The following is a 25,670-nucleotide window of genomic DNA, read 5'->3' as shown; positions in this document are numbered from 1 at the left end:
GACCTTCAGTGTGTAGTTCTTCCTGTTCTGTGCCACTCAGCCAGGGATTCTCAATCCTTGGAAAAATCTCTTCAGCACAATAGCCTTGTGTTAGTGATGTTTTGCAGGGAAAAGAAGGGGCTCTGCCTTCTGGACAAGAGAGAAATGAGAAAGAACAGCTGCCCCATGGTGCGGGTGGGGAGTGGGGAGCGAAATGTAAGTGAGAATCAAGAACTTCATGAGGGAAAGAATTAGGAGAAAAATATGAACATGAGAATATAAACCCCCAGCAGAATTCTGGGAAATACTTGGGAGGGTTCTAGGGAAGGCTCTGGGCTTCCCATGGTACTGCCATGAATGTGCAAATCATATTATTTGGATATTAAAGCAAAGGTAACAACAAGAAGGCAGAGGATATGAATTCATTTAGTGATGCAGGAACAGAGGGGCTGCCAGGGAGGTGATGGTCATGAAAACATATGGGGCCTCTTTAAGTCTGGTCTGAGCCCTTCATTTCACAGTTGCTTTGTGGAAGGAGCAGAGACAGCTAAGTGGGCAACTCCAGGAGCTGAAGGATCAACTTACCAGAGCTGAAAGACAAAAATCCATCCCTTAGGAGACCCTACGTTCTAACAACAGGCCCTTCTCTGAGGTAGGAGGCTGGCCAGAGTCAAATGTTAGTGGAGACCTTTCTTTCTTCCTCCCTCCAGTGTCCTCTGTTGCCCATGGATGTGATCACCCCAGAGAGCATTGGTCAGGCCTATCTGAGCTTAGGCTGCACCGGGCAAGCTTGTATGAAGGAAAAGGATGCAGCCCTTAATGTGGCACTGGGTCAGAGGCCCCCAGCCACTCACCACTGATGACTGAATCTTCTCTGTCTCTCATATACATTTTTATTCTGATAAAATATAAATTTCAACATTCACCATTTTAAGCATTTTTAAGTATACAGTTTAGTGCTATTAATTATATTCACAATGTTGTGCAACCATCACCACTATCTATTTCCAACATTCCTCATCATCTCAAATGGAAACTCTGTACCCATTCCCCCATTCCCCACCTCTCCCAGCCCCTGGTAACCAATCTCTAATCTACTTTTCGTCCCTGTGAGTTTGATTACTCTAGATACCTCATGTAAGTGGAATCATGCAATATTTGTCCTTTTGTGTCTAGCTTACTTAGCATAATGCCTTCAAGTTTCATCCGCGTTGTAGCATGTATCAGAACTTCATTCCTTTTTATGGCTAAATCATAGTCTATTGTATGTAAATACCACATGTTGTTTATACATTCTCTGTTGATGGAAATTCGGATTGTTTCCAACTTTTGGCTATCATGAGTAATGCTGCTATGAACACTGACGTACAAGCATTTGTTCAAGTCCCTGCTTTCAATTCTTTTCGGTGTATACCTAGGAGTGGAATTGCCAGATCATATGGTGGTAACTCTATGTTTAGCTCTTTGAGAACTCATCAAACTATTTTTCCATAGCAGCTGTTCCATCTTACATCCCACCAGCAATGCACAAGTGTCCTGATTTCTCCACATTATTTGCATCATTTGTTAGGTTCTGTTTTTTTTTTTTTTTAAATTTGTTTTTAATAATAACTATCCTAAGGGGTATGAAATAGTTTCTCATTGTGGTTTTGCTTTGCATTTCTCTAATGACTAGTGATGTTGAGCATGTTTTCTGTGCTTATTGGCCATTCATAGATCCTCTTTGGAGAAATGTCTATCCAAGTTCCTGGTCCATTTTTTAATTTGGTTGTCTAGTTTTTTGTTGTTGAGTTGTAGGCATTCTTTATATATTCTTGATATTAATCCCTTATCAGATACATAATTTGCAAATATTCTCTCGTATCCTGTGTGTTGTCTTTTCACCTTTTTTTTTTTTTCCCACTCTGTTGCCCAGGCTGGAGTGCAGCGGCATGACCTCAGTTCACTGAAACCTCTGCTTCCCAGGTTCAAGGGATTCTCCTGTCTCAGCCTCCAGAGCAGCTAGGATTACAGGCACATGCCACCATGTCTAGCTAACTTTTGTATTTTTAGTAGAGACAGGGTTTCACCATGTTGGCCAGGATGGTCTTGATCTCCTGACCACGTGATCCAACTGCCTCGACCTCCCAAAGTGCTGGGATTACAGGCATGAGCCACTACGCCTGGCTCGCACTTTCTTTTTACTTTTTTTTGTTTTTTTTGAGATGGAGTCTCGCTCTGTTGCCTAGGCTGGAGTGCAATGGCGCTACTTGGCTCACCGCGACCTCTGCTTCCCAGATTCAAGTGATTCTCCTGCCTCAGCCTCCCGAGTAGCTGGGATGACAGGTGTGTGCCACCATACCCAACTAATTTTTTGTATTGTTTAGTAGAGAGGAGGTTTCACCATGTTGGCCAGGCTGGTCTTGAACTCCTGACCTCAGGTGATCCACCCGCCTCGCCCTCCCAAAATGTGGAGATTACAAGTGTGAGCCACTGCACCTGGCCCACACTTTCTTAATAGTATTCTTTGATGCACAACAGTTTTAAATTTTGATGTGGTCTAATTTATTTATTTATTTGTCATTGCCTGTGCTTTTGGTGTCATATCCAAGAATTAATTGCCAGATCCAATGTTATGAGAATTTTCTCCTTTTTCTCCTAAGAGTTTTATAGTTTTAGCTCTTACATTTAGGTCTTTGATCCATTTTGAGCTAATTTTTGCATATAGCATAAGGTAGGAGTCCAATTTTATTCTTTTGTTTGTAAAATTCAGTTTTCCTAGCACAATTTATTGTGGAAACTGTCCTTTACCTATCGAATAGTCTTGTCCCCCTTGTTGAAAATCATTGACCATATATTTGAAGATTTCTGGACTCTCTATGCCATTCTGCTGGTCCACATGTCTGTCTTTATGTCAGTACCACACAGTTTTGATTACCACAGCTTTGTACTAAGCTTTGAAATGAAGAAGTGTGAGTCCTCCAACTTTGTTTTCCCTTTTTGAGATTGTTTTGGCTATCTGGGTTCCTTGAGATTCCATGTGAATGTTAGGATGGGTTTTTCTATTCCTACAAAATAATCAAATTTTAATAGAAACTGCAATCAGTCTCTAGAAATAGAATCTCAAGAAATGAAATTATTTTACTCTGCTGTCAGAAATGAAGTTTAAAGTGTATCTTGAAAAGCACTTGGAGTATAAATTTATGATAACAAATGAATGACTAGCATTAGATCCTCCCTTTGGAACAATTCTTAGACTCTTAGAACTTGTAGGAACTTTAGAGATCACTGTAGCTGAAGGCCCAGAAAGGTTAAGTTTTTCTGACTCTTTTCAAGTGCTATTTATGTTATAATACACAGCAAAAACACAAAACAGGCCCTTGCAACTCTATAGATGAGAAAAGGATCTCGAAAAGCAGAAAAGGCACAGAACGGGGTGAAGCATTGGAGAGTTGGATTGGTTCTGAGGACAAGTCCTCACTACTTCACAATTGGCTATTTCTGAAAAAGGCGTGGCATGGATCTGAATGCAAGAAAATTAGGTCCAGTTGTAGAGTTCAATTCTAGAAACTACGGGGAAAGCAACCATGGGAATCTTTGGCTGGCAGAAGTCCGGCCTGCATCATCAACATTCTTAGGGTTGTTTCTTTCTCACAGCTACGTCTCTCTACTCTGCCTGCCCCTGTCTTGCTATCCTACTCTCTACCCTAGCCTCAACCCTAGAGGGCAAAATGGAAGAGCAGGGAGCAAGTAATGAGAAAGCCTTCAGAGAACATGGCTGAGTCTCCACCCTGAAGTTCAAGGGAAGGTCAGAAGCAGGAGTCAGAAGAGTTGGATTTGAGCTTCATTTCTTTCTTTAGCTTGTTTGTGTTCCTGAAAAAAAGAAAAGAAAAGAAATCCCTTTACTGTTCTTGACCTCAGCTTCCTCATCTGAAAATTGGGGAACTGCATTAGTTAAGATAATACTAGCTAATAATATGGCAGTGAAAGTCCCAAATCTCAGTACCTTAAGACAAAGGAAATTTCGCATTCACTTAAGGTCCACCTGGTACCAAAGATGGGGAGCCACTTCACAATATCATTCAGGAACCCAGGCTGGCACTGGCTCTGCCATCTTCAACTTGGCTTCCAAGGACACCTAGATGGTGACATCCAGCTGCCAGACGGAGTAGAGAAAGTGGAGTGAGGATTCTGTGAGAGGCGTCTGTTCTAGGGACCCGGCCTGTAAATTGCATACATCATTTTTTGCACATTCAATGGCAGCATCCCACTGCAAGGAAGACTGGGAAACAGATGAGCCATGTACCTGAGGGATAAGGGGAACAGGCTTCGTGAGTAGCAAGTCAGCCTCTGTCATAGGAGCCCAACATCTGCTTCGTAGGGATCATGGGATTGTTTTGACTTTTAATTAGATAGTAGGTATCAAAATGCTCTGAAATATCAACATTGCCACACAATGTGTGGAAGTGATAATTGTGATAACAATGATTCATCACTGGTCCAATAAGTAATTGTGTAACACCTAATATATGCTCTGAGCACTGGAAATTGAGCATTTGCAGACCTTGCACTTCTAAGCCTTGCTGCTCTCAGTGTGGTTCGTGGACCAGCAGCATCGTCATTTCCTGGGGAAGTATTGGAAAGGCCGAAGCTCAGAGCCCGCCCTAGGTGCACTCAGTCAGAATCTGCATTTTAACGAGAGCCTCCGGCAGCCTGTATGCACATTGCAGGTGTGGTGTGAGAGGCATGTTCTAGTAAGGGGAAATGAGGACGTGGGTCCAGCAGCCCAGGTTACCTGCTGACAATGCGGAAGGACTGTGGAGTCCAATGATCCAGACTGAATCCTAGCTCTCCCACTCGTTACCTGCATCATCTCGCGCAAGATCCTCAGCAAAGTCTCAGTTACCCCAGCAGGAGTAATTAATCACAGTGTTTGCTTCTCAGGGTTGTCAAATGAGACAAATTACCAAATAAGGCCATCCACGTAAAGTCCTGTTCACAGTGCCTGGCGTGCAGTTTGTGTTCAATACATGTTAACTAGCATTAATCATTTAATCTGTTAATGTTGCCACAAGTTGATCCCGTTACCTTCCACAAACCAACCCCAGCACAAGGACAGCAAACACATGGCGTGCGTTTCACTACTTTAGTCTCCCGTATCCATGATAGATGTTGATGATCAATCAAGACATACTTTCTCCTAGAGCCCAGACTTGCCTTAGAATCTGTCTCACACAAGTCTCCAGATAGTTATTACAAATTAATGGAAGCAGGTATGCAAGATAAAAGCCATTGGCCATCCCTGGTTGACTTGGGCATTCCCAAAGACCAGATTTTCCCTTTACTCTCTGCAACTCTGATATTCTTGTTAGTGGCTGAAATGGAGACAAGGAAAGGCAGGTGGGCAAAGACCTGCAGTAAGTTTCCCATCTGGGAGCCTATGAGAATGGTAGAGTCATCAGCAAATCAGGGGACTCAAGAGAGAGAGAGCTGCCCTGAGGAACATGCTCAACCAGGAGTATGTTAAATGTGAGGCATCTTTAAGACTTCCAAGCAGACATATCCAGAAGGTAGTTGAAAATACAGGTCTGGATTTAGGAGAAACATCTGAGTTGGAGACAAAGACCTGGACACCATATATGGCAGAAACGGTTGATGATCCAACAACTCTCTCCCTTTTCTCAGCTAACTGTGCCCCATGTTTGTTCACACGTCGAGTGGTCACATTTTCAGAGGAGGCTGGTTCCTAGTCCAGCCTTAGACCCTAGCAAAATCTTGATTAGCCCAATACAATCACAGAGAATTCCATTCCCTTGGCCAGTGTTTAACATTGGAAACATAATACAGGTCTGGACAATGAAATGCTAGAGGAAGTGTGCAAGGAGGATTTGAGAAAAGTCATCTTTATTTTTAAAAGGATAAAAAGAAACAAAAAGAGCATCTCCCCTGCAATTATGGCTCTGGGAGGAGGCATTGCCAGAAGCTGCTGCAGCTATCCAGCGACCATGAGAGGACATGGCTGAGGCCAAAACCAACATGCTGAGGATGGCAGAGCAGAAAGATGCAAAGAAACTGGGTCTCTGATGATATCACTAGCCCACCAAGTTATCCAATCCTAGAAACAACCACAGGACTCCTGTCCTTCTTGTTTAAACCAGTTGAGCCAAGGTCTCCATTACCTGCTGCTAAAAGTATTCCAAGCAGTCCACCATCTCTGCAGATAAACATCCACCTAACAGAGATGCCCGCTAACGCCATGGATGTGTTTGTAAACCTCAGTGGAGTGTGCACAGGGAGGAAAAAGGCAGTGGGAAGAGCCCATAGTACAGAGGGAGAGAAGAAAAGGAAAGAGCACAGGAGAGAGAGAAAGAGCACCACCAGGGTGGGAAGAGAATCAGAGCACACTCCGCCACGCCAGCTCAGGGCATGAAGACGGTCAAGAAAACGTTCATGACAAGCAGAATGAAATCGCGTGTGGAACTAAAGCTGGACTAGTTCTGCAACAACAGAGCGGTGCAGACGCCAGTAGCAAAAGAGGGAGGGGAGAGTTGTATGTTGGCTGACTGACACTACCTGTCTCATGAATTGTCTGTTTGACAGCTGTGGTCCTCCTCACTGGCCACTTCATGGCGGTCAGGATAACCCTGATGTCTAGGACTTGGGAAATGGTGACCTTTGGGGTGAGAAAGAAGCAGCCCTCTGTGGATGTGAAAGTCATATGCCCGTGGTCTCCTGGGACTGTGGAGTTTACAGAATGCTGCCCATTGTCAGAGCAAGAGTCCTGACACCTGGTCCTGACCCTATCTTCTTCAGACAGAATATGAAACACTGAGCTGTGTTTATCAGCTGTGTGAGTTTTGTTTATCACTTGATGGAAACCACTTTGTTGCATTCTTGTTACCAGTACAGGGAGCAGCCCCAAGCTTCCTGGTCCTCTCCTCCCTCCCTCTTCCTTCCTCTTTGTTCCCTTAGTGTTGCTATACCCTGGGCTTCCTGGCCTTCAATCACATGGTTCCCACAGTTGTGAATGTCCTTCCTCCTCATCCCATCTCTACTTGGTAAAATCCCTTTCTTGTCCTTCAAGACTGACACCTCCTCCGTGAAGCCCTCCCCAGTCTCCACAGGGGAACATCACCCCTAGCGTTTCAGCACTCCTGTTCCACTTGGGTGGAACCTCTGTTTCCCTAAGTACTGGGGAGGAAGTGTTTGGGGCATGTGTGGTCTCCTGGGAGACAAGAACATAGACCAAGAAATAAACCCACCTATACACGTAAACACAAAGCCTGCGCAAAGTCTGTCCCATGTAAGTGCAGAGGGGGACACGGTGGGGAGAGAAAAATATCTGGACCCTCTCCTCCCACCTACAAAATAGCCCTGCCCCTCTTCCTTTCTGAGATTATCTTTAGGGTAGAACAACCTTGGCAAAGTGGACTGCGTAGCCCCCCAGACATTGACTACGAGCAGCCCTCCCAGGCCCCAATACGCACTGTCTGCCTTCCCCACCTTCTGAGAGCAAGTGACCTGACAGGCCTCCAGACAAATGCCCACTGCCTTTGGGCCAGCCTTGCTCTGAGCCTTCCCTCCTCTTGGCCTCTCTCCACCTCGGCAGCCCCTCTCCTGGGCTCCAGTCCCAATGTCTGACCACTCTCTCCTTATCCCTTTCTCATTCTTTATCTGTTACTGTTTCTTTCCCTGACTGCCCATCTCTCTCAGACACTGTCCTTGTCCTTCCTCACCTCTCTTCCTCACTCCCTAGTCTCACTGACTGAAGTGAAAATCTTCCAAAGAAAACAGATGGTTTTCCTTGCACACAAGAAGTGAGAGGTTGCTAACAGATCCTGGGAAACTAGGAAGCAGACCCCAAGGAGACGAGATTTTAGGCTATACTGAGCCTCACAGAAACGTACACATGTTCTAACTATTCCGGGTCTAACTGCAGACCCAGTTAGAACTTGGGGTGAAAGCATCTATCAGGATCTGAGAATCCTGAGCCAGAAGTACAAACTGTCCCCTGAAGCTGGTGGCCTATTTTTTTTTATTATGCACCTCTATCAGTTAAAAAATGGACAGTCCTCTCGATATATGCATTTCTACTTAATGACAAATCATAAAATAAATAAGTAAATAAATAGAAATATCATCAACTATAGCAAAGAATGCTCGTTGTCTCTCAATATCCTATTTACCTTCTACAGTACTAAGCCCCTGACATGTCAGGTGGGCCTGTAGCTACTCAAAATTCAGACTCTGTTTTCCATGCCTTAGCAGCTGGGCATGGTCATTTGGATTACGCTCTGGAGACTTCAGCAGAAGTGATGTGTACATTTTTGAACCTGCCCTGCTGTAGTTTGGATGTTTGTCCCCACAAACCTCATGTCAAAATTGGATCCCCGGCCGGGCGCAGTGGCTCAAGCCTGTAATCCCAGCACTTTGGGAGGCCGAGACGGGCAGATCATGAGGTCAGGAGATCGAGACCATCCTGGCTAATACGGTGAAACCCCGTCTCTACTAAAAAATACAAAAAACTAGCCGGGCGAAGTGGCGGGTGCCTGTAGTCCCAGCTACTCGGGAGGCTGAGGCAGGAGAATGGCGTGAACCCGAGAGGAGGAGCTTGCAGTGAGCTGAGATCCGGCCACTGCACTCCAGCCTGGGTGACAGAGCAAGACTCCGTCTCAAAAAAAAAAAAAAAAAATTGGATCCCCAATGTTAGAGGTGTTTGGGTCATAAAGGTGGATCCCTAATAAATCGCTTGGTTCTGTTCTCACGATACTGAGTGAGTTCTCACTCTATTAGCTTCCTAGCTTCCGCCTAGGAAGTTTAAAACAGCCCGGCACTCCCCATCGCCCGTCACTCATTGCTCCCTCTCTCACCATGTGATGTCTGCACACACCAACACCCCATCCCCTTCCTCCACGAGTGGAGGCAGCCTGGAGCTCTCACCAGAAGCAGATGTTGGTGCCAAGCTTCTTGCACAGCCTGCAGAACCGTGAGCCAACTAAATCCCTTTTTCTTTATAAATTATCCAGCCTCAGGTACTCCTTTCTTGCAACACAAATGGACTAAGACAATCCCCTATACTTCACTTCCTTCACGCCGCCCCTGGAGCACGGACTGGGGAGCAAGCTCTCGCGGCCTCTGTGGATAAGGACAAATCTAAAACTGTGGAAGGAACAGGAAAGGGAGGACACAAGTCTTTGGATAGTCTGATGGAGCAGAGATGTCTTTGCGGCCTGGGTCATCTGCCTCTAGACACTTCTATCTAATTTGGGTGCTGCTGTCATGAAGCAGAATCCATATTTTAACTATGTTGTGTTTTTAGAATAGCATTGCGTACATCCCAAAACACCTGTAAAATATAGACTATGAAAATATTAGTATTTTAAAATCAGCTTTTAATTTTAGAATAAGCGTAGATCTAGAGAGAAGTTGTGAAGACAGTACAGAGGGTTCTTTTTTTGTTTTTGTTTTTGTTTTTTTGGTTTTTTTTTGAGACGGAGTGTCGCTCTGTCACTCAGGCTGGAGTGCAGTGACTGGATCTTGGCTCACTGCAAGCTCCGCCTCCCGAGTTTACTCCATTCTCCTGCCTCAGCCTCCCGAGTAGCTGGGACCACAGGCGCCCGCCACCTTGCCCCGCTAGTTTTTTGTATTTTTTAGTAGAGACGGGGTTTCACCGGGTTAGCCAGGATGGTCTCGATCTCCTGACCTCGTGATCCGCCCGACTCGGCCTCCCAAAGTGCTGGGATTACAGGCGTGAGCCACCGCGCCTGGCCATACAGAGGATTCTTACATATCCCACACCCAGTTTCTCCTATTACCACTGTAATATCTTACACTACTGCAGCACATTTGTCACAGTTAATGAACCAATATCGATACTGTTAACATATTATTAATAATAATTACACTGGTACATTGTTAACATCACACTACCATTACCATATTATTATTGGTACTTTATTATTAAAGCCCCTGCTTTACAATGGTATTTTCTTTTTTTGAGACAGAGTCTCACTCTGTTACCCAGGCTGGAGTGCAGTGGCACCATCAGGCTCACTGCAGCCTCAATCACCCAGGTGCAAGTAATCCTCCCGCCTCGGCTTCCCGAGTAGCTGAGGCCGCAGGTGTGTGCTGCTTTGCCTAGTGAAATTCAAAAAAAAATTGTAGAGAAGGAATCTCCCTATGTTGCCCAGGCTGGTCTTGAATGATGGTGTTTCTTAAGTCAATAGTTTACCATGCTCTTCCTAACCCCATCCATCTCGTGCAGTCCCCGTGGTGTATATACATCCCATGGGAGACTATTGTGGGAAACTGAGGACCAGAGAGACCGACATGGGGAACAGGAGGATTGTTTATTTAAGGTATGCACCGGCTCAGTGGATTCATGTCCAAAAATCTGAGCTGGTGAGTAACTTCAATAAACAATCCTCCTGTTCCCCATATCGGTCTCTCTGGTCCTCTATTTCCCACAAGACCATTGCCTTTAATGCTTAAGCGCCTGTATCAAGGCCTGTCAGTCTTCTTCCTAGTCACACAACATAGGAATGAGGCACTGAAAGGGAGCATCAGGTGAAAAGAGGCCAAGCTTTCCATATTAGCATCCGAAGAGTTGAGGTACTGTGCAGGTACTGAGAAAGAGTGGTTGGTGTCACTAGGGATGAGTTCAGAAAGCTTCTTGGAAATGGTACCGGGGAAGCTAGGTGTCACTAGGAGAAACAAGGACTGATGGAGAGAAGGGTGTGGCATTTCCAAGGTAGAGATGAGCCCATGTGGGGACCCCAGGAGTGGGAAGGAGCAAAGGCGAGGTGTGGGTGGCAATGAGGTGGGATCTGGGTTGCCTGAGGACCGTGGGCTGGGAAGCAGCACAAAGCAAGGCTAAAAGTCAGAGTGATGGGTGGGAGACTTCAGCCCCGCGCCTTGGGTACTTTCCTTGTTGCAGAGCCTGTCTGCATTGCTCGAAGCCCAAGGCACTGTCTGTTCTGCCAGGCTCTGTGTGTCCTGGCTCCTCATGAAAGCAGTGGGAATTTTCCTTGACCCTTGGGGGCCCATGTGTCTGGAGGGCAGCCATCATTTTGGAGAAAATTTATAACAAGACTCCCATTTCCTGGACAGGCCACGAGATAAGAGCTATCAGGAGAATTAAGGCTTTTTTTTTTTCTGAAATATAGATTGAATGTATCCAGAGCATACACGACACATCCCTTACTGACAGCTTCTGTTTAAATTCTGATTCCCAGAAAAGAGGAGGAAGAACAAGGTTTTTTGTTTCTTTTTTGAGACGGAGTCTGGCTCTGTCTCCCAGGCTGGAGTGCAGTGGCCGGATCTCAGCTCACTGCAAGCTCCACCTCCTGGGTTCACGCCATTCTCCTGCCTCAGCCTCCCGAGTAGCTGGGACTACAGGCACCCGCCACCTCGCCCGGCTACTTTTTTTGGTATTTTTTAGTAGAGACAGGGTTTCACCGTGTTAGCCAGGATGGTCTCGATCTCCTGACCTCGTGATCCGCCCGTCTCAGCCTCCCAAAGTGCTGGGATTACAGGCTTGAGCCACCGCGCCCAGCCCAGAACAAGGTTTTATGTGGCTGTGCAGGCAAGATGCCTGCGGATTGGAGGAGTTCAGGAAGCAGTGCCTCTGAGATCACCTGCATTTTTTTCTCATTTGAGGACAAATTAACCCAGGGAGTTGTGCCTGATGGCCCAGCATCCTCACTATCACCTAGGTCTGGTCTGTAGAAACAGAGGCATAGAATGAGGAGGTCACAGATAGTCTTAAAGGACGGAACATAAGGCCTCATAAATACCTGGGGTTGTGAAACCACCTGCTTATTTGTGTAGACTGTGAGCACCCCTGAGGATAGAGTATGGGTCTTACTCATTTTGGATCTCCAGCCTAGTGCCTGGCATGTAATATGTGTTCAGTCAATGTGTTGAATGAATTGTCTTTCCAACCACCACTTACCTCACTCGTGGCAGAATCAATGGGAGCCTGGGTATCCTGAGCCTTGGGTCTCAGCATCCTGTTCACTACACTGAATTGCTTCTGGACCTCAGTCTCACTTACCAGAAGTTCCAGCTACTTTCTGGTTCTGCCAGCCATCTTGCCCCTCCACCCCGAGAATATCCACACTAGCCTCCTCCTCTGGTGCCTCACCTGAGCTAATCAGAGTATGTGCTAACCAAGGCAGTTGTGTTTGCAGGGCTGCTGCTCATCTGGGCTGGTTAACATCTATCAGGCTGGCTCCGGCTCCAGGCAGTCTTCTTGTAAATGGGAAGGTACAAATGAGTACAGATGGCATTGCTCAAACCCATAACTTTCCATGGATCCATAGAGGACAATGGTCTCCCCATGGGTCCACATACCACAGGGGTGCACAAGACACATGGGGTTAGGAAGAACAAGGTAAACTTCTACTGATTTTAAGAATACCACCATATAGCAGAGGCTTAGTTAATAATAATATATCAGCGTTGGTTCATTAATTTTGACAAATGTACTGCAGTAGTGTAAGGAGGCCGGGCGTGGTGGCTCACACCTGTAATCCCAGCACTTTGGGAGGCCGAGGCAGGCGGATCACGAGGTCAGGAGATCAAGACCATCCTGGCTAACACAGTGAAACCCCGTCTCTACCAAAAACACAAAAAAATTAGCTGGGTGTGGTGGTGGGCACCTGTAGTCCCAGCTATTTGGGAGGCTGAGGCAGGAGAATCACTTGAACCCGGGAGGCAGAGGTTGCAGCGAGCCAAGGTCGTGCCATTGCACTTCAGCCTGAGCAACAAAGCAAGACTCTGTCTCAAAAAAAAAAAAGAAAAAAAAAAAGATATTACTAGTAAGGAATATGGGTGTGGAGTACAAGGGAACTGTCCACCTGGAGGATGAACTACAAAATCTTTAGGGTAGAATTAAAGTCCTCCGTAATCGGGCTGGAGCCCCTGTATCTCCAGCAACATCTTTTATGCACTCACTTAAACCCTTATTCTGATCATCTACTTCCCCCGCAAACATCCATGGCTCAGTCAAATTTAATATTGACCATTTTTCAGACATGGCATTTCCCTTGCCTCTGCTCTAATCTCCCCATGCCTGGGAGTGCCATCTATCTATCTCTCCCTATGAAAATCCTAAATTCTGAGTAAAATTCCATCCCCTTTTAGCTTTCCTGACTCCTCTTCTACCTGCTGGGTGGTGATGAGAATCTCTCCATCCTCTGCATTTCCATAGTCACACTTACTCCCCAGTAATATAGTTAGTTTTATACACACCTGTGTCCAGCAAGAGACTGTGAGTTTTGAGGGCCATGGATGTGGCCTCGTTTTCTGCCTCCCTCACGTGGGATGGCCCTGGCACAGTCTACACTGAGGAAGGGTGAGGGCAAGGGCAAGGGCAAGTGGTCAGTAGCATTTTCTCTGTGTTGAAAGAGTAGCACTTTCTTATTAGTTCACACTATGCATGAGAACATCCCAAATGGACCACCCTTCCCTTAAGCTTGGTGAGACCATTACGGTGCAAGGAGTTGAGGATCTTGCTTGGGAATCATGAGATTGAGCAGGGTCATTTGAATTAGCCTGTCTGTCAGCAGAAGCATCTAGACATGGGAGGCGGAGGCTGTTAAGGGCCCAGGCTGGGAGAAACTGGCTGGCCCAGTCCCTGGGAAAGTTGCCCAGATACCCAAGTGGGCAGGAGAGCTGAGTTATGAATTCACAGGAGGTTGAATGGCTCCTGAAGAGGAGAGGAAGCGAGTCCCTGTGAAGGGCCCCAGCCCCTCTCCTATTTCTCTCCTCCTCCCCATATCCCATTGCGGGGTTTTCCCTGCTACGTGGAAGCTGTGCATGCTCATGCTCCTCCCACTTGCTACTTCTTCCCTCCTGGAAAGGTCTCTGGATATGCACCCTGAGAAGACATATGAGTGGGTTGTAGCAGAATCGAGGGTATGCTGTTTGAAATCATAAAGGGCCCTAAAGAAACCCAGTGGCCCCCAGAAAGTCACTGAGCCCAGAGCTTTAACAGAGCTACTTCCCATCAGTGGCCTTCTCCTAAAATCCTCCATGCCGCCCTCCCCGCATTCTCTCTGTGCCTTTTCCCTCCAAATGCTGCTGGGATCACTGGATGGAAGGCGCTTGGCAGCTCTATGGCTTTCCCAGGCTCTACTAGGCCCGTAGACTCTGGGTACTGGTAACCTCTGCTCTGACACAGCCATGACCCTTGGGCTTATGACCAGAATCATTAAATCCATCTTTGTCTTCCTCTGCAAAGGGGGTGGAATGCACTGGCTTCTAAGAAGCAGCCGGATTTCCCTGCAGTGTTTGACTTCAGAGTGAGCAGGAAAAATAGAATAGCCTGGGAAGAGCTGGCCATGCTTCCCTCAGAAAGGCTCGTCTCAAAAACACGACTAGCTTTTTCTCCATTAGCTATGAGATCCCCCACTGTCTCAGAAGGAAGTATTGGATCATGCACACTATCATAAGGAAGAATTGGCCAGGATATTACAAAATCATGAAGAACCCCAAACAATCCCGGATGGCTTTGGAGAACGTTATGATTTTCTTTTATTTTCCTGAAGCTGACTTTCCTGACACTAATGAATATTAAAATCCATACATTCCCTGGTCGGGGATAGGGGAAGCTGATTCCTCATGAGAACTGGCTACAGACGCGTCTCAAAATAGACATTCTACGTGGCAATGTCCAGGAAGCCATTCTCTGGAAAGTTTTTAAAAAGTCACAGGAATAGAGGAGAGCCTAAGAGCTGTATGTGTTCAATATTTTCTCTGCTTTGAAAACAAAACCAGTCATAAAGTATCAATGCTGGAAGACTATTGAATCTTAACCCTTCCTCATGTAGATGAGGAAACTGGAACCCACATGGTGGGTAGACTCGGTAGGCTGCAGCTGAAATATGATGGCACATTTCCTCTCATCAAAACCTTAAGTCGTATATTCTTATACCACCTGAAAACCCACCTACCCAGTGCCCCTCACCAATGGCTCTGCAACTCCGCATAGATTTCTGCCCAATGGCTATTTTTTGCACCTGCTGAGTTTGCCTTTTTTGTATGTGTCATAATGTACATTTTAACGACTTATTTCCCCTGGTAACCTAGAAGCTAGAAAAAACTGGGGCCTTTGGGATTCTTCTTGTAAACTCCATGTTAATGACTTATTAGTGTCTTGGCAAAAATACCTAATGACTTCTAACTAACCTCCTGCTGACAACTATCTCAGGGTTTAAGTTCTGACTCTGCTAGTTTCCAGCTATGCAATCTTCAGCAATTGACTTAACTTCCCTGTAGAAGTGGTACCTTTGCTTGGCAAAGGAGGGTTTTAGCCCCCATGATTGTCATAGCCACTCTCAAACATGCAATGTGTGGAGTAAAAGCAACACAGAGCAAAAGTCAGCTTCGGGACAAAACCTCCTGGTACCCCTGCAACCAAATTGTAATCCATAAATCCCTGCCATAGGTTAACATTCTAGAGCTGCCACTGCTCCCTTCCTCTAAATTTCCTTATCTGGAAAAGAGGGGAAATAATAGATTGTAGGGTTTTTAAATTGATATGTAATATTTTACATATTTATAGGGTACATGTGATATTCTGTTGCATGCATGGAAAGTGTAATGATCAAGTTAGGATATTTGGGGTATATATCACCTTGAGTATTTTTTCATTTCTATGTGTTGGGAACATTTTAATTTCTCTCTTCTAGCTACTTTGAAATAGACAATACATTATTGCTAACTATGGTAACCCTACTCTGCTGTCAAACATTAGAACTTATTCCTTTTATCTAACTGTTATGTTTGTACCCATTCACCAACCTCTCTTCTTTTCCTAACTCCCACCACCCACACACCATTCCCAGCCCCTGATAAACATCATTCTACTTTCTACTTCCATGAGATCAACTATTTAAGCTCTCCCACATATGAGCGAGAACACACTAAATTTGTCTTTCTGTGTCTAGCTTACTTCACTAAACACAACAACCTCCAGTTGCATCCATGTTGCTGAAAATGATATGATTTCTTTTTTTTTATGGCCAAATTCCATTGTGTATTTATACCACGTTTCCTTTATCTATTCCAAGTGTCTGTCCCTTGGTGGACACTTAGGATGATTCCATATAATTGCTATTGTGAATAGTGCTGCAAAAACATGTGAGTGCAGGTATCCCTTTAATATACTGATTTCCTTTCTTTTGGATAAATGTCTAGAAGTGGGATTGCTGGATTGTATGGTAGTTCTGTATTGAGTTTTGTGAATAATCTCCACATTGTTCTCCATAATGGCTGCACTAATTTACATTCCCACCAACAGTATTTAAGAGTTCTCTTTTCTTCACATCTTCACCTGCATCTGTTATTTTTTTGTCTTTTTAATCACAGCCATTCTAACTGGGTTAAGATGATATGTCACTGTGGTATTGATTTGCATTTTTCTGATGATTAGTGATGTCAAGTATTTTTTACATAACATTGACCATTTGTCTTCTTTTGAGAAATGTCTTTTTATGTCCTTTGCCAAATTTTTAATGGGATTATATGTTTGTTTGTTTACTGTTGAATTGTTTGAGTTCCTTGTATATTCTGAATGCTAGTCCATTATTGGATAAATAGTTTTCTCCCATTCTGCAGGTTTTCTCTTTACTCTGCTGATTGTTTCCTTTGGTGTGAAGAAGTTTTCTTGTTTAATGTAGTCCCATCTGTCTATTTTTGGTTTTGTTGCCTGTGCTTTTGAGGTCTCAGCCATAAAATATTGCCTAGACCAATATTCTAAAGTGTTTTCCTTAAGTTTTCTTCTAGTATTTTTATAGTTTCAAATCTTATGTTTAAGTCTTTAATCCATCTTGAAATGATTTTGTACACGGTGAGATAAGGGCTCAATCTCACTTTTCTGCATATGGATGTCCAATTTTCTCAATACCATTTATTGAAGAGAGTACCCTTTCCACAATGTATGTGCTTGGCACCTTTGTCAAAAATCAATTGACTATAAATAAGTGGATTTATTTCTGGATTCTCAATTCTGTTCCATTGGTCTATGTATCTGTTTTTATAGTAATACCATGCTGTTTTGATTACTATAGCTTTTTAAATTATTTTGAAGTCAGATAGTGTGATGCCTCCAGCTTTGTTCTTTTTGCTCAGGATTTCTTTGGCTATTCGGGCTCTTTTTGGTTCCATACAAATTTTAGGCTTTTTTTATATTACTGTGAAAAATGACATTGGAAATTTGATAGGGATTGCATTGAATCTACAGATTGCATTGGGCAGTATCATCATTTTAATGACATTAATTCTTCTAATCCATGAGCATGGGATGTTTTTTTTTTTTTTGAGACGGAGTCTCGCTCTGTCGCCCAGGCTGGAGTGCAGTGGCCGGATCTCAGCTCACTGCAAGCTCCGCCTCCCGGGTTTACACCATTCTCCTGCCTAAGCCTCCGGAGTAGCTGGGACTACAGGCACCCGCCACCTCGCCCAGCTAGTTTTTTGTATTTTTTAGTAGAGACGGGGTTTCACCGGGTTAGCCAGGATGGTCTTGATCTCCTGACCTTGTGATCCGCCTGTCTCGGCCTCCCAAAGTGCTGGGATTACAGGCTTGAGCCACCGCGCCCAGCGGGATGTCTTTTTAATTTGTGTCCTCTTCAATTTCTTTCATCAGTGCTTTGTAGTTTTCCTTGTAGAGATCTTTTACATCCTTAGTTAAATTTATTCCTAGATATTTTTTACAACTGTTGTAAATGAAATTGCCTTCTTGATTCTTTCTTAATTATTGGTTTATAGAAATACTACTGATTTTTGTATGTTGATTTTGTTTCCTGAAACTTTACTGAATTTATCAGATCTAAGAGTTTTTTGGTAGAATCTTTAGATTTTTTATATATAAGATAGAACCATCAGCCAAGAAGGACAATTTGACTTCTTTCTCAATTTAGATGCCTTTTATTCCTTTTTCTTGCCTAATTGCTCTGGCTAGGACTGCCGGTACTATGTTGAGTAGGAGTGTTGAAAGTGGGCATCTTCATCTTGTTTCACTTCTTAGAGGAAAGGCTTTCAGCTTTTCCCTATTCAGTATGATGTTAGCTGTGGGTTTGTCACATATGGCCTTTATTATGTTGAGGTATGTCCCTTCTATACATAGTTTGTTGAGAGTTTTTAATCATGAAGCACTGCTGAATTTTATCAAATGCCTTTTCTGCATCTATTGATATAATTATATGGTTTTTGTGATTTATTTGTATTGTTTTTCAGAATTCTCTTGTATCTCATTGTGATTCTTTAGTATCGATATTTTAAATTCTTTTTCCAGGATCTCATGAATTTCTTTTTGATTGATATCTGTTGTTGCACAATTATTGTGTTCCCTTGGAGGTGTCATATTTCCTTGCTTTTTCATGTTTTCTGTGTCTTACGTCTGCTCATCTAATGTTTAACAGTAGTTTCTTCTAATTTTTTGAATTTGCTTTTGTGGAGAAGGACTTTTTCCTGAAGAGGTATCTATGGTGGTGGTTGGGTAGAGCACTTTGGCTTTGATTCTGGGTACACACAGTAGTGCAGTTTCTGTATAATTTTTTTTTGGCTGTAAACAGCATCAATGGTGCCTGTCATTTCTTCAGTGGCTTAGGGTGCAGTTGGTAGAGGAAGCTGTGGTGAAGTTTTTTTGGGGACCAGGATGCTAGGTGGGTCAATCGTTGGGCCCCAGTGATGGCGGCAGTAGTGTGAGTGTGCCTGTCCTTGAGTGCCGGGGTGGCACTGGTGTTAATGAGTCTGGGCAGGCCGTTTCTTGGGACTTTAAGTGGCTTGCTTGCATTCTAGCAATGGCAGCGGTGGATCAGGCATATGGGCAGATTCCCGAGTTCCTGGGTGGTGGGCATGGAATGGGTGATGGCAGTAGCAGTGGCAGGACAACCCTCTGGGACCTAAGCGGTTCACCCTGATGTGGGCAGTGGCTGCAATGAGTTGGGAGGACCAGTCCCAAGACTCAGAGATGGCATGTGCAGGTGGGTGCCAGCTGCAGTGGTAGTGGCAGATTGGGTAAGCCTGACCTCAGGCCCCCAGGAGAAGTGCTTAGGTATCAATGGTGGTGGACTGGGCTGATTGCTCCCCAGGGCCCTAGACAGTGTGCATGGGTACTGGGGGTGGTGCAGGCCCGTGTGGGTCTGACCTTAGTCTCCTCGGTGGTGCATGCAGGTGCTGACTGTGGTAGCAGAAGCAGAGTAATCTCCTGGTTGCCACAGAATGCTCAGGTGGGGACAGCTGATGAGAGCCATCCTTCAGGCCAATGCAACATTCTCCTAGCTACGCTCCCTGCTACTGGGAAGGGTGGGGTTTTGTTCCTATGGAACAGTAGTAGGCAGGCAGCTGGAGAATACAGGCTTTGCTCTCACCTCAGCCCTACAGCATCCTACAGGGTCAGTGGTTGTGGGCAGTGAAATTTGTCCTTGGGGTGCATGCAAATGCATAGCTGCCCATCTGCTGGTGGGGATCGTGAGATAGTTGCTCATGGCCCCTGTCTTGGCCTCAGAAGCAGAGTAGGATGCAGTGTGTGAGGGCTGAGCTCTCAAAGGGGCACCATGCTGTAGCTGCCTAGGACTCGGGTTTGTGACACCCAGCCTGAGCTCCCTCTCTGGAGCAAGCCTCTGTGTGGTCTCCAGATAGCTCCTTATGTTAGACTTGGGGCCTATGAGGGTCAAGATGCTCTCGCATGGCTAGGATTGTAGGAGTCCACAGCAGGAATGTGGACCACTAAGGGCCTCCCACTTACCCTTTCCCCACAAGTAGGGAGCCTCTCCAGACTCACAACTGATCCTGGCCTAGCAGGCTGCCTTGCTTCTCTTTCCTTCCCAGCCAAGCAGGCTGCCTTGCTTCTCTCTCCCCTTCCTTGCTTTTGGTGTTTCCTGTCACTTCACTGTTGAATTCCAGTGTTCTCTCTTAGATGATCTATTTGAACTTGTATTATCTACTCGCTCTGTTGGTTTCTGTCCGTGGAAAAGGTGAGTACCAGATGCATCTTGAAGCCCTCCATCTCTTACAAGGTTATTAAGGAATTTAAATAAGATAATCCACGTAAAGCTCATGATACTTTGAAAAACTTTTCAGTACACATTAGTGTCAGGTACTGTAACTGTCTTTAGGGATTGGTGACAAATAAAACCTGGTCCCTACCCTCAAGCTGCTTGCAGGTCCATGGAACAGACAGGGATATGACTGATGGAGTAACAGAGGGATAGAGAAGGCAGTGTACCTGAACAGGTGTTTCCTAAGCAAGCATATGAGTGTCACACTAGCCAGAAGGACTGCTCTGTAAAAATAGCCAGAGGCTTTACACTGCGTGGCACCTTCAAGGTGTGTGAGTAATAAAGTAAGGGAAGTGAGAAGCAGCAGACAATGAGGCTGGGGAATGAGACATTGTGATGTGCAGTAAGGGCATGAACTTTGGAGTCAACAAGTCTTTGGTTCCAATGATGGCTCATCACAGACCAGATACATGAACACATCCCTTTACCTCTCCAAGAGCCATTTGGATGGAGGTTGCATCCACAGAGAGACGCATCCTTCAGGCCATGGCAACATTCCAGGAAAATGCTGACAAGGGGCTCAGCCACTCATGGAAACAGTGGGGATGCCAGTGGAAGGAGGGGGTTAAGAGACTCAGCGGGCATGGAGGCAAAATCAACATCCTGGAGAAACTTTAGATGGGGTGAATGATGGTAAAGAGGAATTGAGAGTGAAGTCCTTTTATAAAAGCTTTTGGGGCATGAATTAAAAGAAAAAAAGGGGAGTACAGAGACAGCACACAAAAGTTAGCATTACTATTGCGCTTTTATAGATGAGTTTTCCTTTTGGAAAGAAATTTTGCCCCTCTCTCCTCCTTTCAGGTTGAGAAAGCTGAGGCCCAGAGTTGCCAGATCACTCTTGCAATTGAGGTAGAGGTAGAGGGTGGAGGTAGAGGGTGGAGGTAGAGGGTGGAGGTGGGGATACCCAGTGATGGGGCTGAAACAAGGATCAAGGTCTCCTTGAGCCAAAGTCATTGGTTCAATGGCCACGTGTAGAAATAGCGACACGCTTTCATTTTTAAAACCATATTAGGTGCTGTTTAAGTCGGTCTTACCACGCTGTGTATTGCAGAAAGGGATACGGGCCCTTTCACGAGAGGCCAGTCAATGTCAGGGGCCAGACTATAAAAATTGCGATCCAGTGCCTAGGAGGATAAAACCAAGTCTGGAGGGCTGACCTTGAAACGCCAGAATCCTGAGGTGGTGGCAGTCACACCTCAGGTAGACCTTTGTGTCAACTCCATTTCCCTGCCCCCTGCACTGCGAGGCTACCTTGTTGCCTAGGGGGCCGGGCAGAAGAGAGAGCTGAGAGCTGCCAACACACACCGGTGCCTGCAGGAGCAAACTGGAGAGTCCTCTCCGTCTGAGTGCCTTCCTGAGGGTGGAGCTAATGCGTATGAGTGAGGAGGACTGGGGGGAAGGGCCACGGGGGTCTCTGCACTCCAGGAGCAGCAAGGGAGGCCTTGAACTTTGCACATGATTCTAGTCAAGCAAGGCGCTTCCTCCACTGGAAGAGCCAGCCGGAGCCTGCCAGGCTCAACTCTGTTTCCCTCTGGTTTCAATGGGCAGTGCGCACCTTATGCCCTGCCTGCTGGCCCTGGACCTCTCCAGCATCCCACACACAGGTTCTCTGAGCCTCGTCCTGCCCCCGCCCAGAGTCCCTCATGCATTGTCTAAGCTGAGAGCAGGCGGCAGCCCCCAGGCCCAGCACAGGCTGGCAGGAGAAGGCTCTGACCCTGCTAGCGCTCCACCCCCCATCTGTCGCTCCCCCTCCATGCCCACCGGCACCATTTGGCAGAGAGCGGCCCGCCACCCCCACCCCAGCCTGGTCCAGCAGGCACAGCTTAAGTATCCACAGAAACTCTGCCTTTCCTGGGGTTTGGAGCAAGCCAGGCAGGGAGGGAAGGAGGTGGTTTCTGCCGGCCACAGGCCCAGCAACCACACTTCCCTCTGGGTTCCAACCGCCGCTGGTTGCTGGAGCCCCTCTCCTCCCAGGGCTTCTGGTGGGGGATGGCCACCGCCACTGCAGAGGCTCGGCAAATTCTGGCTGCCAGCGCTGGGGAAGCCTCGTGTAGGTTCCTATTCCTCCACTCCCTGAAATCCAGGATAACAAAAACCACACTTACGTGTCTCTTTTAAACTTTCTAAGAACTTTCCAAACTTTCTCTCCCTAGATCCTGTTTTCCCTACGAGGCAAGCAAGATGATTAAGATGAACCCTTTTTGACCAAAGGAGAAATGGAGACTAGAGAGGATGAGATGACTCACGGCTATTTACTGGGTGTGGAACCCACGGGACCTTCCCTGTGCCACACCGTCACCAGCATCACACATTCCATACCCCCCTGCAGGTGCCACAGCGCGCTCCCAAAAGCCACTGCGGAAACATCTTTGCCCTTTTCATAGTTTCCCCTAACACTGAAGAACCTGGAGGTGCTCCACTTAGGGAGTGCACGGGGCAGCCGAGGGGATGCAGTCCCCTTCTGGGCAGCCTCTCCAGGTCTGGGCACAGAACCTGCCCCCGCTTCTCTTCCAAAGAATGAAGCCCCTCCCAAGCCTGCTGGACTCATAGGCTTTTGTGATCAATTCTGTGTCCTGCAAGGGTTTTTCTTTATTGCAATGAAAACCCCATGGAAATTAGAAAAGACTGGGAAGGGTGAGGACGGATGAGAAAAAGGTGTGCAGCCTGATGTGTGGGCAAGGACAGGTGTGTCTGGAGTTTGCTCCATATATGCCCACCTCTCGGTCCCTTGTGTGGACTTACTGCCTTGGCCCTACTCCGGCTTGAGATGACAATGCCCCCAAGGCCAACACTCCTCCTCTCTCCTGAATCCACAGGGCCGACACCATTGAGTCCACGCCTCTGCCTCTGTGCAGGTCCTTCCCGAAATCCCCCGATGACGAGCCTGAACCCTGGCCTGCAAGATCTCCAGAGAAGGACATGTCTGGGTCTCTAGATTCAGATGGTTTCTGTCACCTTCCTTGGATCTAGCCAAAGTCTTTCTTCTGGATTTGTAGAAGATCTCTTCTTCAGAAGAGAAGGTATCTGTGGAAGAGAGCAGGCATGGTGCCAACACACAGGAAATGAAGTCACGATGCTGGTCATTTTCCTCTTCTCTTCCCTGTCTTCTCCCCCTCCTCCTTCCCCATCACCCCGCTGCGCCACCCTTGGGACCGCTTGTCAGATGTTTTCACTGTGATGAGCAATGCCTGCCTGTACAGTGCCTTTATGTGGTGTTGATTTTTGCCGTGAGCCTTCAGGCTTCTCCTTGTAGCCCTGACAAGGGAAATCCCATAATGAAGGATTTCACGGAGCTCTACAGGCTGGTGGAGGCTTTTCTTTCCATCTGTCATTTTACTTTAAGCCTTGACCTTTCTGTTCCCACGTGAGGCAGTACCAGGAAGGGGCTTGGGCTGGAGAGCAAACGTCTGGATTTGGACCCCGGATTGGGCTGCCAGTGCAGCAGAGAAGGTAGCCTAGGGTTTCGACAACATTAAAATAAGGAAGACAGTGCACATTCCAGGCGGTGCGATGGTGGGGGCGGCGCAAAGATGGGGGATGGAGAGTGTAAATAAAGGAGAGCCCCTTTGCTTTAGAAGGAGGTCCTACATGGAAGTAGGAAGGCAGAATAGTGTAGGTGTCCCCCTCTCTGGCCACCTCTGGCCACTGAGGGATTCCATTATTACTGAAGAAAGCAGAGGCTTCAGAGTCCAAAATATCTGGGTTTGAAGATTGGCTCCACCACTCGCTGGAGACCTGGAGCCACGTGGCAAACAGCCTTGCTAAGCAACCTTGGGCAAGCGGCTTATTTTCTCCAACTCTCAGTTTCCTCGTGTGAACGTTAGAGGTCTCAGCGCGCATGTCACAGGTTGCTCTGGGGCTAGAACAGGATAATGGCAGGTGCTTGGCAGAGCACCTGCACACAGGTAACACTTAATCAAGAGTGGCCACAAGTTTGTTTCGGATGAGGATAGAACCTCAACATAAACTGGAAGATAACAGAAACCAAAACGCCCAGCCTTGGCCTCTCTCGGCTGAGAGAACCCCCCGAAACTCCCCAGAGGGGCCTCAAAGCAGGACAAAGAGCCAATAGGAAAGCAAGCTCGGGGCTTTGATGGCAGTAAAGGGCCATCTTCTGACCAACTTTCCCATGTCAGGTCGATAGGGAGACTGAGAAAAAAATTACAGTCTCCAAGGCTCCAAGACAAAATACCCACCCGGCACTGCTTTGAAAGGGCAAACCCTTCGAGATGCACAAGGATTTTGATTGTTTGAAATGTTGGTAACATTTCATCTTCCCAGAGACCTTGTTCATTTATCAGGGTTCTTAAAACCCTTTTGTTCATAAGCTGGTGGTGAGGACAGAAAACATTCTATCTAATATCAGAGCACAGCTGTTCAGCGACAGAAAGACTTAGGGGAAAAGCCCTTCAAAAAAAAAAAAGGAAGGGGGGAAAACACCAGGGCTATAAACATGGGAAAAGCGACTGTGGCTGAAAGAAGGCCTTGCAAGCAACAGCTGCCTCACAAGAATATGCTGTTTGGGGAAGTGTGAGAAAGAGAATCAGCACACTGACAGCAGGGCCTCTGCAAGGGCTGGGTAAACACTGGGACCAAGGCGAGGCCCCCAGAGCTGGGCTCCTCCTCTCTGTAGGGTTCCTGGCAGTTCTGCGCAAGGCCCCAACTAGGGCCCCTAAAAATGTTTGAAGTAGGTGTGGAGCCTTGAGTAACATCTTCTTAAGGGCCAGTGTGGCCGGAAAAAAAAAAAAAAAGACCTAGTGGAAAACTCTGTCCATCCAATGCCACAGAAGACCAAGAAATATTTTCTAAAAAGGACTTTGACTGCTCCTGAAAGCACAAGACAGAGCGAGCAGAGTCAGGCCAAGGCAGGGACTGTGTGGCACTTGCCACCGGCTGAGTGAGGCCAGGACGGACAGTTCTGGGGTCTTGGATTCATTTTCAGCTCTGCATTTTTCAGTCGAGGGTCATGTTGATCTTCACGAATTCAAATAAAGGAACATCACATCCACATTTGAGAAATGTCTGAATAGTAGCATTTTAAAAAATGTGGTTTTGTTTCACATTTCAAGGCAGATTCTAAAAGGGAATAAGGATAAAGTTGACAGAAGAAAATGTTCACCACTGTGAATTACAGTCACCTTATTACATGATATTAGCATGTGATAGCTATTGCAAGCGGGAGCTCTAGAATCAGAAAGACCTGGGCTCAAATGCTGGTGCTGGGTGACCTTGAAAAATGTGTCTACACCTCTGTGCCTAAGATTCCCCCATCAGTACAACGAGAACCCAAGCATCTCCTCTACAGCATTGTCATGATGGTTCTGTGAGCTTCTACGTAGGAAGTATCTAGAAGAGGGTTGGTCCTAGTGAGCTGCACAAAATTGAAGCTATAATTTTAACGAGATGGGAGTTATAATGAGATTTTGTTGCAGTAAAAAGAGCCAAGTCAGGAAGAGTGGGAGATCTGAGCTCGACTACTAATTAGATTCCATGCCACCTCCGGGCCTCAGTTTTCTCTGTTGGCAGCAAATGATACCTGTCTCCCTATCTGACATGAAGTTATGGTTGACCAGGTGTGGTGGCTCACGCCTGTAATCCCAGCACTTTGGGAGACCGAGGCAGGTGGATCACCTGAGGTCATGAGTT

The sequence above is a fragment of the Mandrillus leucophaeus genome, unplaced genomic scaffold (genome assembly GCF_000951045.1).
Source record: "Mandrillus leucophaeus isolate KB7577 unplaced genomic scaffold, Mleu.le_1.0 Scaffold508, whole genome shotgun sequence".
In the NCBI taxonomy this organism is placed as follows: Eukaryota; Metazoa; Chordata; class Mammalia; order Primates; family Cercopithecidae; genus Mandrillus; species Mandrillus leucophaeus.
This window is presented reverse-complemented; position numbering follows the sequence as displayed.